This window comes from Olea europaea, chromosome 17, assembly GCF_002742605.1.
Source record: "Olea europaea var. sylvestris chromosome 17, O_europaea_v1, whole genome shotgun sequence".
In the NCBI taxonomy this organism is placed as follows: domain Eukaryota; kingdom Viridiplantae; phylum Streptophyta; class Magnoliopsida; order Lamiales; family Oleaceae; genus Olea; species Olea europaea.
The window spans coordinates 20012389-20023364 of record NC_036253.1 but is presented as its reverse complement, the minus strand read 5'-3'; positions in this window follow the sequence as shown (position 1 = coordinate 20023364).

Genomic DNA, 10976 nt, shown 5'->3' with positions numbered 1-10976 from the left:
AAATTAGATTGATATAGGACAGCTAGCTTTGGAGTTTGAAGAAGTGCGGGACAAAATATTACCCCGCACTAGGGGTAATTTCGTCATTTGTCGCGACGGTGTCGGAATGGGCTGAAATTTGGCAGGTTGATTGGAACGGCACGAGAAATTGGACTGATATAGGACAGCTAGCTTTAGAGTTTGAAGAAGCGCTTGACAGAAAATTAACCCGCACTAGGGACAATTTCGTCATTTGTCGCGAAAGTGTCGGAATGGGCTGAAATTTGGCTGGTTGATTAGAAACAGTCTGAAAAATTGGACTGATATGGGACAGCTAGCCTTGGAGTTCGAAGAAGTGCTGGACAGAAAATTAACCCGCACTAGGGGCAATTTCGTCATTTGTCGCGACGGTGTCGGATTGCCCAGAAATTTGGCAGGTTGATTGTAAACGGTTCGAGAAATTGGACTAATATAGGACAACTGGCTTTGGAATTTGAAGAAGTGTTGGACAGAAAATTAACCCGCACCAGGGAAAAGTTCGTCATTTGTCGCGACAGTGCCGAAATGGGCTGAAATTCGATAGGTTGATTGGAAACGGCTTTAGAAATTGGATTGATATAGGTCAGTTAGCTTTGGAGTTTGAAGAAGTGTTGAACAGAAAATTAACCCGCACTAGGGGCAATTTAGTCATTTGTCGCAACGATATCGAAATCGGATGAAATTTGGCAGGTTGATTGGAAACGGCCTGAGAAATTGGACTGATACATGACAGTTAGCGTTGGAGTTTGAAGAAGTGCTGGACAAAAAATTAACCTGCACCAGGGGCAATTTCACCTTTTGTCGCGACGGTGTCGAAATGGGCTGAAATTTGGCAGGTTGATTGGAAACGGCACGAGAAATTGGACTGATATAGGACAGCAAGGTTTGGAGTTTGAAGAAGTGATGGACAGAAAATTAACCTGCACCGGGGGCAATTTCGTCATTTGTCGCGACGGCGTCGAAATGAGTTGAAATTTGGCAGGTTGATTGGAAATGGCCCGAGAAATTGGACTAATATTGGACAGCTAGCTTTGGAGTTTGAAGAAGTGCTGGATAGAAAATTAACCAGCACCAAGGGCAATTTCGTCATTTGTCGCGACAGTGTCGGAATGGGCTGAAATTTGGCAAGTTGACTGAAAACGGCCTGAGAAATCGGACTGATATGGGACAACTAGCTTTGAAGTTTGAAGAAGTGTTGGACAGAAAATTAACCCGCACCGGGGACAATTTAGTCATTTGTCGCGACAGTGTCAAAATGGGCTGAATTTGGTAGGTTGATTGAAAACGGCACGAGAGCTAACTTTGGAGTTTGAAGAAATGTTAGACAGAAAATTAACCTGCACCAGGGGCACTTTCGTTATTTGTCGCGACGGTGTCGGAACGGGCTGAAATTTGGCAGGTTGATTGGAAACAGTCTGAGAAATTGGACTGATATAGGACAATTAGCTTTGAAATTTGAAGAAGTGTTGGAAAGAAAATTAACCCGCACCTGGGACAATTTCATCATTTGTCGCGATGGTGTCGGGATGAGCTGAAATTCTGCAGGTTGATTAGAAACGGCCCGAGAAATTGGACTGATATAGGATAGCTAGTTTTGGAGTTTGAAGAAGTACTGGACAAAAAATTATCCCGCACCAGGGGCAATTTCGTCATTTGTCGAGACGGTGTTGGAATGGGCTGAAATTTGGCAGGTCGATTGGAAACAGCCTGAGAAATTGGACTGATATATAACAGCTACCTTTGGTTTTGGAGAAGTGCTGGACAGAAAATTAACCCGCACCAGGGGTAATTTCGTCATTTGTCGCGACGGTGTCGGAATGGGCTGAAATTTGGCAGGTTGATTGGAAACGTCCCGAGAAATATGACTGATATAGGACAGCTAGCTTTGAAGTTTGAAGAAGTGTTGGACAGAAAATTAACCCGTACTAGGGGCAATTTCGTCATTTGTCGCGTCAGTGTCGGAATGGGCTGAAATTTAGCACGTTGATTGGAAACAGCTCGAGAAATTGGACTGATATAGGATAGCTAGCTTTGGAGTTTGAAGAAGTGTTAGACAGAAAATTAACCTGCACCAGGGGCAATTTCATCATTTGTGGCGACGGTGTCGGAATGCGATGAAATTTGGCAGGTTGATTGGAAACGGCCCGAGAAATAGGACTGATACAGGACAGTTAGTGTTGGAGTTTGAAGAAGTGTTGGACAGAAAATCAACAAGAACCCAGGGCAATTTAGTCGTTTGTCGCGACTGTGTCGGAACGGGATGAAATTTGACAGATTGATTGGAAACGGCCTGAGAAATTGGACTGATACAGGACAGTTATCGTTGGAGTTTGAAGAAGTACTGGACAAAAAATTTACCTGCACCAGGGGCAATTTCGTCTTTTGTCGAGACAGTGTCGAAATGGGCTGAAATTCGGCAGGTTGAATGGAAACGGCCCGAGAAATTGGACTGATATAGGACTGCAAGGTTTGGAGTTTGAATAAGTGATGGACAGAAAATTAACCCGCACCAGGGGCAATTTCGTCATTTGTCGCGACGGTATCGGGATGTGTTGAAATTTAGCAGGTTGATTGGAAATGGATCTAGAAATAGGACTGATATAGGGCAGCTAGCTTTGGAGTTTGAAAAAGTGCTGGATAGAAAATTAACCCGTACCAGGGGCAATTTCATCATTTGTCGCGACGGTGTCGAAATTGGCTGAAATTTGGCAGGTTGATTGGAAACGGCCCTAAAAATTGAACTGGTATTTGACAGCTAGCATTGGAGTTTGAAGAAGTGCCAGAAAATTAACCCGCGCCAGGGTCTATTTCGTCATTTGTTGCGACGGTGTCGAAATGGACTGAAATTTGGCAGGTTGGTTGGAAACGGCCCGAGAAATTGGACTGATATAAGACAACTAGCTTTGGAGTTTGAAGAAGTGCTTGAAAGAAAATTAACCCGCACCAAGGGCTATTTCGTCATTTGTCGCGATGGTGTCGAAATGGGTTGAAATTTGGCAGGTTGGTTTGAAACGGCCCGAGAAATTGGACTGATATAAGACAACTAGCTTTGGAGTTTGAAGAAGTGCTGGAAAGAAAATTAACTCGCACCAAGGGCAATTTCGTCATTTGTCGCGACGGTATCGGAACGGGATGATATTTGGCAGGTTGATTGGAAACGGCTCGAGAAATTGGACTGATATAGGAGAGCTAGCTTTGGAATTTGAAGAAGTGTTGGACAGAAAATTAACCCGCACAAAGGGCAATTTCGTCATTTGTTACGATAGTTTCTGAACGGGCTGAAATTTGGTAGGTTGATTGGAAACGGCCCGAGAAATTGGACTGATATAGGACCGCTAGCTTTGGAGTTTGAAGAAGTGCTAGACAGAAAATTAACCCGCAACAGGGACAATTTCGTCATTTGTCGTGACAATGTCAAAATGGCCTGAAATTTGCCAAGTAAATTAGAAACGACCCGAGAAATTAGACTGATTTAGGACAGCTAGCTTTGGTGTTTGAAAAAGTGCTGGACAGAGAATTATCCCGCACCAGGGGCAATTTCGTCATTTGTCATGATGGTGTGGGAATGGGTTGAAATTTGGCAGGTTGATTGGAAACGACCCTAGAAATTGGACTGGTATTTGACAGCTAGCTTTGGAGTTTGAAGAAGTGCCAGAAAATTAACCCGCACCAGGGGTTATTTCGTCATTTGTTGCGACGGTGCCAAAATGGGCTGAAATTTGGCAGTTTGGTCGGAAACGGCCCGAGAAATTGGACTGATATAAGACAACTAGCTTTGGAGTTTGAAAAAGTGCTGGAAAGAAAATTAACCCGCACCAAGGGCAATTTCGTCATTTGTCGCGACGGTATCGGAACGGGATGATATTTGGCAGGTTGATTGGAAATGGCCCGAGAAATTGGACTAATATTGGACAGCTAGCTTTGGAGTTTGAAGAAGTGCTGGACAGAAAATTAACCCGCACCAAGGGCAATTTCGTCATTTGTCACGATAGTTTCGGAACGGGCTGAAATTTGGCAGGTCGATTGGAAACGGCCCGAGAAATTGGACTGATATAGGACCGCTAGTTTTGGGGTTTGAAGAAGTGCCGGACAGAAAATTAACCCGCAACAGGGACAATTTTGTCATTTGTCGCGACAATGTCGAAATGGCCTGAAATTTGGCAGGTTAATTAGAAACGACCCGAGAAATTAGATTGATATAGGACAGCTAGCTTTGGTGTTCAAAAAAGTGCTGGACAGAAAATTATCCCGCACCAGGGGCAATTTCGTCATTTGTCCTGATGGTGTGGGAATGGGTTGAAATTTGGCAGGTTGATTGGAAACGACACGAGAAATTGGACCGATATAGGACAGCTAGCTTTGGAGATTGAAGAAGTGTTGGGGAGAAAATTAACCCGCACCAAGGGCGATTTCGTCATTTGTCGCGATGGTGTCGGAATGGGCTGAAATTTGTTAGATTGATTGAAAACAACCCGAGAAATTGAACTGATATAGGATAGCTAGCTTTGGAGTTTGAAGAAGTTCTTGACAGAAAATTAACCCGCACCAGGGGCAATTTAGTCATTTGTCGTGACGGTGTCGAAATGGGCTGAAATTCGGCAAGTTGATTGGAAACGGCCCGAGAAATTTGACTGATCTAGGACGGCTAGTTTTGGAGTTTGAAGAAGTGTTGGACAGAAAATTAACCCGCACCAGAGGCAATTTCGTCATTTATCGCGACGGTGTCGGAATGTGCTGAAATTTGGCAGGTTGATTGGAAACGGCTCGAGAAATGGAACAAATATAGGACAGCTAGCTTTGGAGATTGAAAAAGTGTTGGACAGAAAATTAACCCGCACTAGGTGTAATTTCGTCATTTGTCGCGTCAGTGTCGGAATGGGCTGAAATTTGGCAAGTTGATTGGAAACGACTCTAGAAATTGGACTGATATAAGACAGCTAGCTTTGGAGTTTGAAGAAGTGTTAGACAGAAAATTAACCTGCACCAGGGGCAATTTTGTCATTTGTTGCGACGGTGTCGGAATGGGATGAAATTTGGCTGGTTTATTGGAAATGGCCCGAGAAATAGGAATGATATAGGACAGTTAGCGTTGGAGTTTGAAAAAGTGTTGGACAAAAAATTAACCCGCACCCGGGGCAATTTAGTCATTTGTCGCGACAGTGTCGGAATGGGATGAAATTTGACAGGTTGATTGGAAACGGCCCGAGAAATTGGACTGATACATGACAGTTAGCGTTGGAGTTTGAAGAAGTGCTGGACAAAAAATTAACCTACACCAGGGGCAATTTCATCTTTTGTCGCGACGGTGTCGAAATGGGCTGAAATTCGACAGGTTGATTGGAAACGACATGAGAAATTAGACTGATATAGGACAACTAGCTTTGGAGTTTGAAGAAGTGCTGGACAGAAAATTTACACGCACCAGGGGCAATTTCGTAATTTGTCGCGATGGTACCGGAATATCAGGAATTTGGTAGGTTGATTGGAAACGGCCCGAGAAATTGGACTGATTTAGGACAGCTAGCTTTGGAGTTTGAAGAAGCGGTGGACAAAAAATTAACTCGCACCAGGGGCAATTTTGTCATTTGTCGCGACGGTGTCGAATTGGGCAGAAATTCGACAGGTTGATTGGTAACGGCCCGAGAAACTTGACCGATATAGGACAGCTAGCTTTGGAGTTTGAAGAAGTGTTGGACCGAAAATTAACCCGCACCAGGGGCAATTTAGTCATTTATCGCGACGATATCAGAATGGGATGAAATTTGGCAGGTTGATTGGAAACGGCCCGAGAAATTGGTCTGATAAAGGACAGTTAGCGTTGGAGTTTGAAGAAGTGCTGGACAAAAAATTAACCTGCACCAGGGCCAATTTCGTCTTTTGTCGCAACGGTGCCGAAATGGGCTGAAATTCGACAGGTTTATTGGAAACGGCACGAGAAATTGGACCGATATAGGACAGCAAGGTTTGGAGTTTGAAGAAGTGATGGACAGAAAATTAACCCGCACCAGGGGCAATTTCATCATTTGTCGCAACGGTGTTGGAATGGGTTGAAATTTGACAGGTTGATTAGAAATGGCCCGAGAAATTGGACTAATATTGGACAGCTAGCTTTGGAGTTTGAAGAAGTGTTGGATAAAAATTTAGCTGCTGTAGGGACAATTTCGTCTTTTGTCGCAACGGCGTCGAAATGGGCTGAAATTCGGCAGATTGATTGGAAATGGCCCGAGAAATTGGACTGATATAGGACAGCAAGGTTTGGAGTTTGAAGAAGTGATGGACAGAAAATTAACCCGCACCAGGGGCAATTTTGTCATTTGTCGCGACGGTGTCGAGACTGGTTGAAATTTAGCAGGTTGATTGGTAATGGCCCTAGAAATAGGACTGATATAGGGCAGCTAGCTTTGGAGTTTGAAGAAGTGCTGGATAGAAATTAACCCCGCACCAGGGGCAATTTCGTCATTTGTCGCGACGGTGTCGAAATTGGTTGAAATTTGGTAGGTTGATTAGAAACGGCCCTAGAAATTGGATTGGTATTTGACAGCTATTTTTGGAGTTTGAAGAAGTGCCAGAAAATTAACCCGCACCAAGGGCTATTTCGTCATTTGTTGCGACAGTGCAGAAATGGGCTGAAATTTGGCAGGTTGGTCGGAAACGGCCCGAGAAATTGGACTGATATAAGACAACTAGCCTTGGAGTTTGAAGAAATACTGGACAGAAAATTATCCCGCACCGGGGGCAATTTCGTCATTTGTCGAGACGGTGTTGGAATGGGCTGAAATTTGGCAGGCCGATTGGAAACAGCCTGAGAAATTAGACTGATATAGAACCGCTACCTTTGGTGTTGGAGAAGTGCTGGACAGAAAATTAACCCGCACCAGGGGTAATTTCGTCATTTGTCGCGACGGTGTCGAAATGGGCTGAAATTTGACAGGTTGATTGGAAACAGCCCGAGAAATAGGACTGATAGAGGACAACTAGCTTTGGAGTTTGAGGAAGTGTTGGACAGAAAATTAACCCGCACCCGGGGCAATTTAGTCGTTTGTCGCGATAGTGTCGGAATGGGATGAAATTTGACAGGTTGATTGGAAACGGCTTGAGAAATTGGACTGAGACAGGACAGTTAGCGTTGGAGTTTGAAGAAGTTCTGGACAAAAAATTTACCTGCTGTAGGGGCAATTTCGTCTTTTGTCGCGACGACGTCGAAATGGGCTGAAATTCAGCAGGTTGATTGGAAATGGCCCGAGAAATTGGACTGATATAGGACAGTAAGGTTTGGAGTTTGAAGAAGTGATGGACAGAAAATTAACCCGCACCAGGGGCAATTTCGTCATTTGTCGCGACGGTGTCGGGACTGGTTGAAATTTAGCAGGTTGATTGGAAATGGCCCTAGAAATAGGACTGATATAGGGCAGCTAGCTTTGGAGTTTGAAGAAGTGCTGGATTGAAAATTAACCCGCACCAGGGGCAATTTCATCATTTGTCGCGACGGTGTCGAAATTGCTTGAAATTTGGCAGGTTGATTGGAAACTGCCCTAGAAATTGGACTGGTATTTGACAGCTAGCTTTGGAGTTTGAAGAAGTGCTAGAAAATAAAGCCGCACTAGGGGCTATTTCGTCATTTGTTGCGTCAGTGCCGAAATGGGCTGAAATTCGGCAGGTTGGTCGGAAATGGCCCGAGAAATTGGACTGATACAGGACATTTAGCGTTGGAGTTTGAAGAAGTGCTGGACAAAAAATTTACCTGCTGCAAGGGCAATTTCGTCTTTTGTCGCGACGGCGTCGAAATGGGCTGAAATTCGACAGGTTGATTGGGAATGGCCCGAGAAATTGGACTGATATAGCACAATAAGGTTTGGAGTTTGAAGAAGTGATGGACAGAAAATTAACCCGCATGGGCAATTTCGTCATTTGTCGTGACGGTGTCGGAATTGGTTGAAATTTGGCAGGTTGATTGGAAACTGCCCTGGAAATTGGACTGGTATTTGACAGCTAGCTTTGGAGTTTGAAGAAGTGCAAGAAAATTAACCCGCACTAGGGGCTATTTCGTCATTTGTTGCGATGGTACCGAAATGGGCTGAAATTCGACTGGTTGGTCGGAAACGGCCCGAGAAATTGGACTGATATAAGACAACTGGCTTTGGAGTTTGAAGAAGTGCTGGAAAGAAAATTAACCCGCACCAAGGGCTATTTCGTCATTTGTCGCGACGGTGTCAAATGGGCTGAAATTTGGCAGGTTGGTTTGAAATGGCCCGAGAAATTGGACTGATATAAGACAACTAGTTTTGTTGTTTGAAGAAGTGCTGGAAAGAAAATTAACCCGCACCAAGGGCAATTTCGTCATTTGTCACGACGGTATCGAAACGGGATGATATTTGGCAGGTTGATTGGAAACGGCTCGAGAAATTGGACTGATATAAGAGACCTAGCTTTGGAGTTTGAAGAAGTGTTGGACAGATAATTAACCCGCACCAAGGGCAATTTCATCATTTGTCGCGACAGTTTCGGAACGGGCTGAAATTTGCAGGTTGTTTGGAAACAGCCCCGAGAAATTGGACTGATATAGGACAGCTAGCTTTGGAGTTTGAAGAAGTGCTGGACAGAACCCGGGGCAATTTAGTCGTTTGTCGCGACAGTGTCGGAATGGGATGAAATTTGACAGGTTGATTGGAAACGGCCCGAGAAATTGGACTGATACAGGACAGTTAGCGTTGGAGTTTCATGAAGTGCTGGACAAAAAATTTACCTGCTGTAGGGGCAACTTTGTCATTTGTCGCGACGGTGTCGAAATGGGCAGAAATTCGACAGGTTGATTGGAAACGGCTCGAGAAACTGGACTGATATAGGACAGCTAGCTTTGGAGTTTGAAGAAGTGTTGGATAGAAAATTAACCCGCACCAGGGGCAACTTAGTCATTTGTTGCGACGATATCGAAATGGGATGAAATTTGGCAGGTTGATTGGTAACGGCCCGAGAAATTGGACTGATATAGGACGGTTAGAGTTGGAATTTGAAGAAGTACTGGACAAAAAATTAACCTGCACCAGGGGCAATTTCATCTTTTGTCGCGACGGTGTCGAAATGGGATGAAATTCGGCAGGTTGATTGGAAACGGCACGAGAAATTGGACTGATATAGGACAGCAAGGTTTTGAGTTCGAAGAAGTGATGGACAGAAAATTAACCCGCACTAGGGGCAATTTCGTCATTTGTCGTGACGGTGTCGGAATGGGCTGAAATTCGACAGGTTGATTGGAAACGGCCCGAGAAATTGGACTGATATAGGACAGCTAACTTTGGAGTTTGAAGAAGTGCTGGATAGAAAATTCACCAGCACCAGGGGCAATTTCGTAATTTGTCACGACGGTTCCGGAATGTCAGGAATTTAGCAGGTTGATTGGAAACGGCCCGAGAAATTGGACTGATATAGGACAGCTAGCTTTGGAGTTTGAAGAAGTGCTGGACAGAAAATTAACCCGCACCAGGGGTAATTTCGTCATTTGTCGCGTCAGTGTCAAAGTGGGCTGAAATTTGGTAGGTTGATTGGAAACGACCCGAGAAATTGGACCGATATAGGACAGCTAGCTTTGGTGTTTGAAAAAGTGCTAGACAGAAAATTATCCCGCACCAGGGGCAATTTCGTCATTTGTCATGATGGTGTTGGAATGGGTTGAAATTTGGCAGGTTGATTGGAAACGACGCGAGAAATTGGACCGATATAGGGCAGCTAGCTTTGGAGATTGAAGAAGTGCTGGGCAGAAAATTAACCCGCACTAAGGGCGATTTCGTCATTTGTCGCGACGGTGTCGGAATGGGCTGAATTTGGCAGATTGATTGAAAACGGCCTGAGAAATTGGACTGATATAGGACAACTAGCTTTGAAATTTGAAGAGGTGTTGGACAAAAAATTAAACCGCACTTGGGGCAATTTCGTCATTTGTCGTGACAGTGTCGGAATGGGCTGAAATTCGACAGGTTGATTGGAAACGGCCCGAGAAATTGGACTGATATAGGACAGCTAGCTTTGAAGTTTAAAGAAGTGCTGGACAGAAAATTCACCCGCATCAGGGGCAATTTCGTAATTTGTCGCGACGGTTCCGGAATGTCAAGAATTTGGTAGGTTGATTGGAAACGACCCGAGAAATTGGACTGATATAGGACAGCTAGCTTTGGAGTTTGAAGAAGTGCTGAACAGAAAATTAACCTGCACCAGGGGCAATTTCGTCATTTGTCGCGTCAGTGTCGAAGTGGGCTGAAATCAGGCAGGTTGATTGGAAACGACCCGAGAAATTGGATTGATATAGGATAGCTAGCTTTTGAGTTTGAAGAAGTGTTAGACAGAAAATTAACCCGCACCAGGGGCAATTTTGTCATTTGTCGCGACGGCATCGGAATAGGATGAAATTTGGCAGGTTGATTGGAAACGGCCCGAGAAATAGGACTGATACAGGACAATTAGCGTTGGAGTTTGAAGAAATGTTGGACGGAAAATTAACCCGCACTCGGGGCAATTTAGTCGTTTGCCGCGACGGAGTTGGAATTGGATGAAATTTGACCGGTTGATTGGAAACGGCTCGAGAAATTGGACTGATATAGGACAGCTAGCTTTGGAGTTTGAAGAAGTGTTGGACAGAAAATTAACCCGCACTAGGGGCGATTTAGTCCTTTGTCGCAACAGTGCCGGAATGGGCTGAAATTTGGCAGGCTGATTGGAAATGGCCCGAGAAATTAGACTAATATTGGACAGCTAGCTTTGGAGTTTGAAGAAGTGCTGGACCGAAAATTTACCCGCACCAGGGGTAATTTCGTAATTTGCCGCGACGGTGCCGGAATGGTCAGGAATTTGGCAGGTTGATTGAAACGGCCCGAGAAATTGGACTGATATATGACAGCTAGCTTTGGAGTTTGAAGAAGCGCTGGAAAAAAATTAACCCGCACCTGGGGCAATTTTGTCATTTGTCG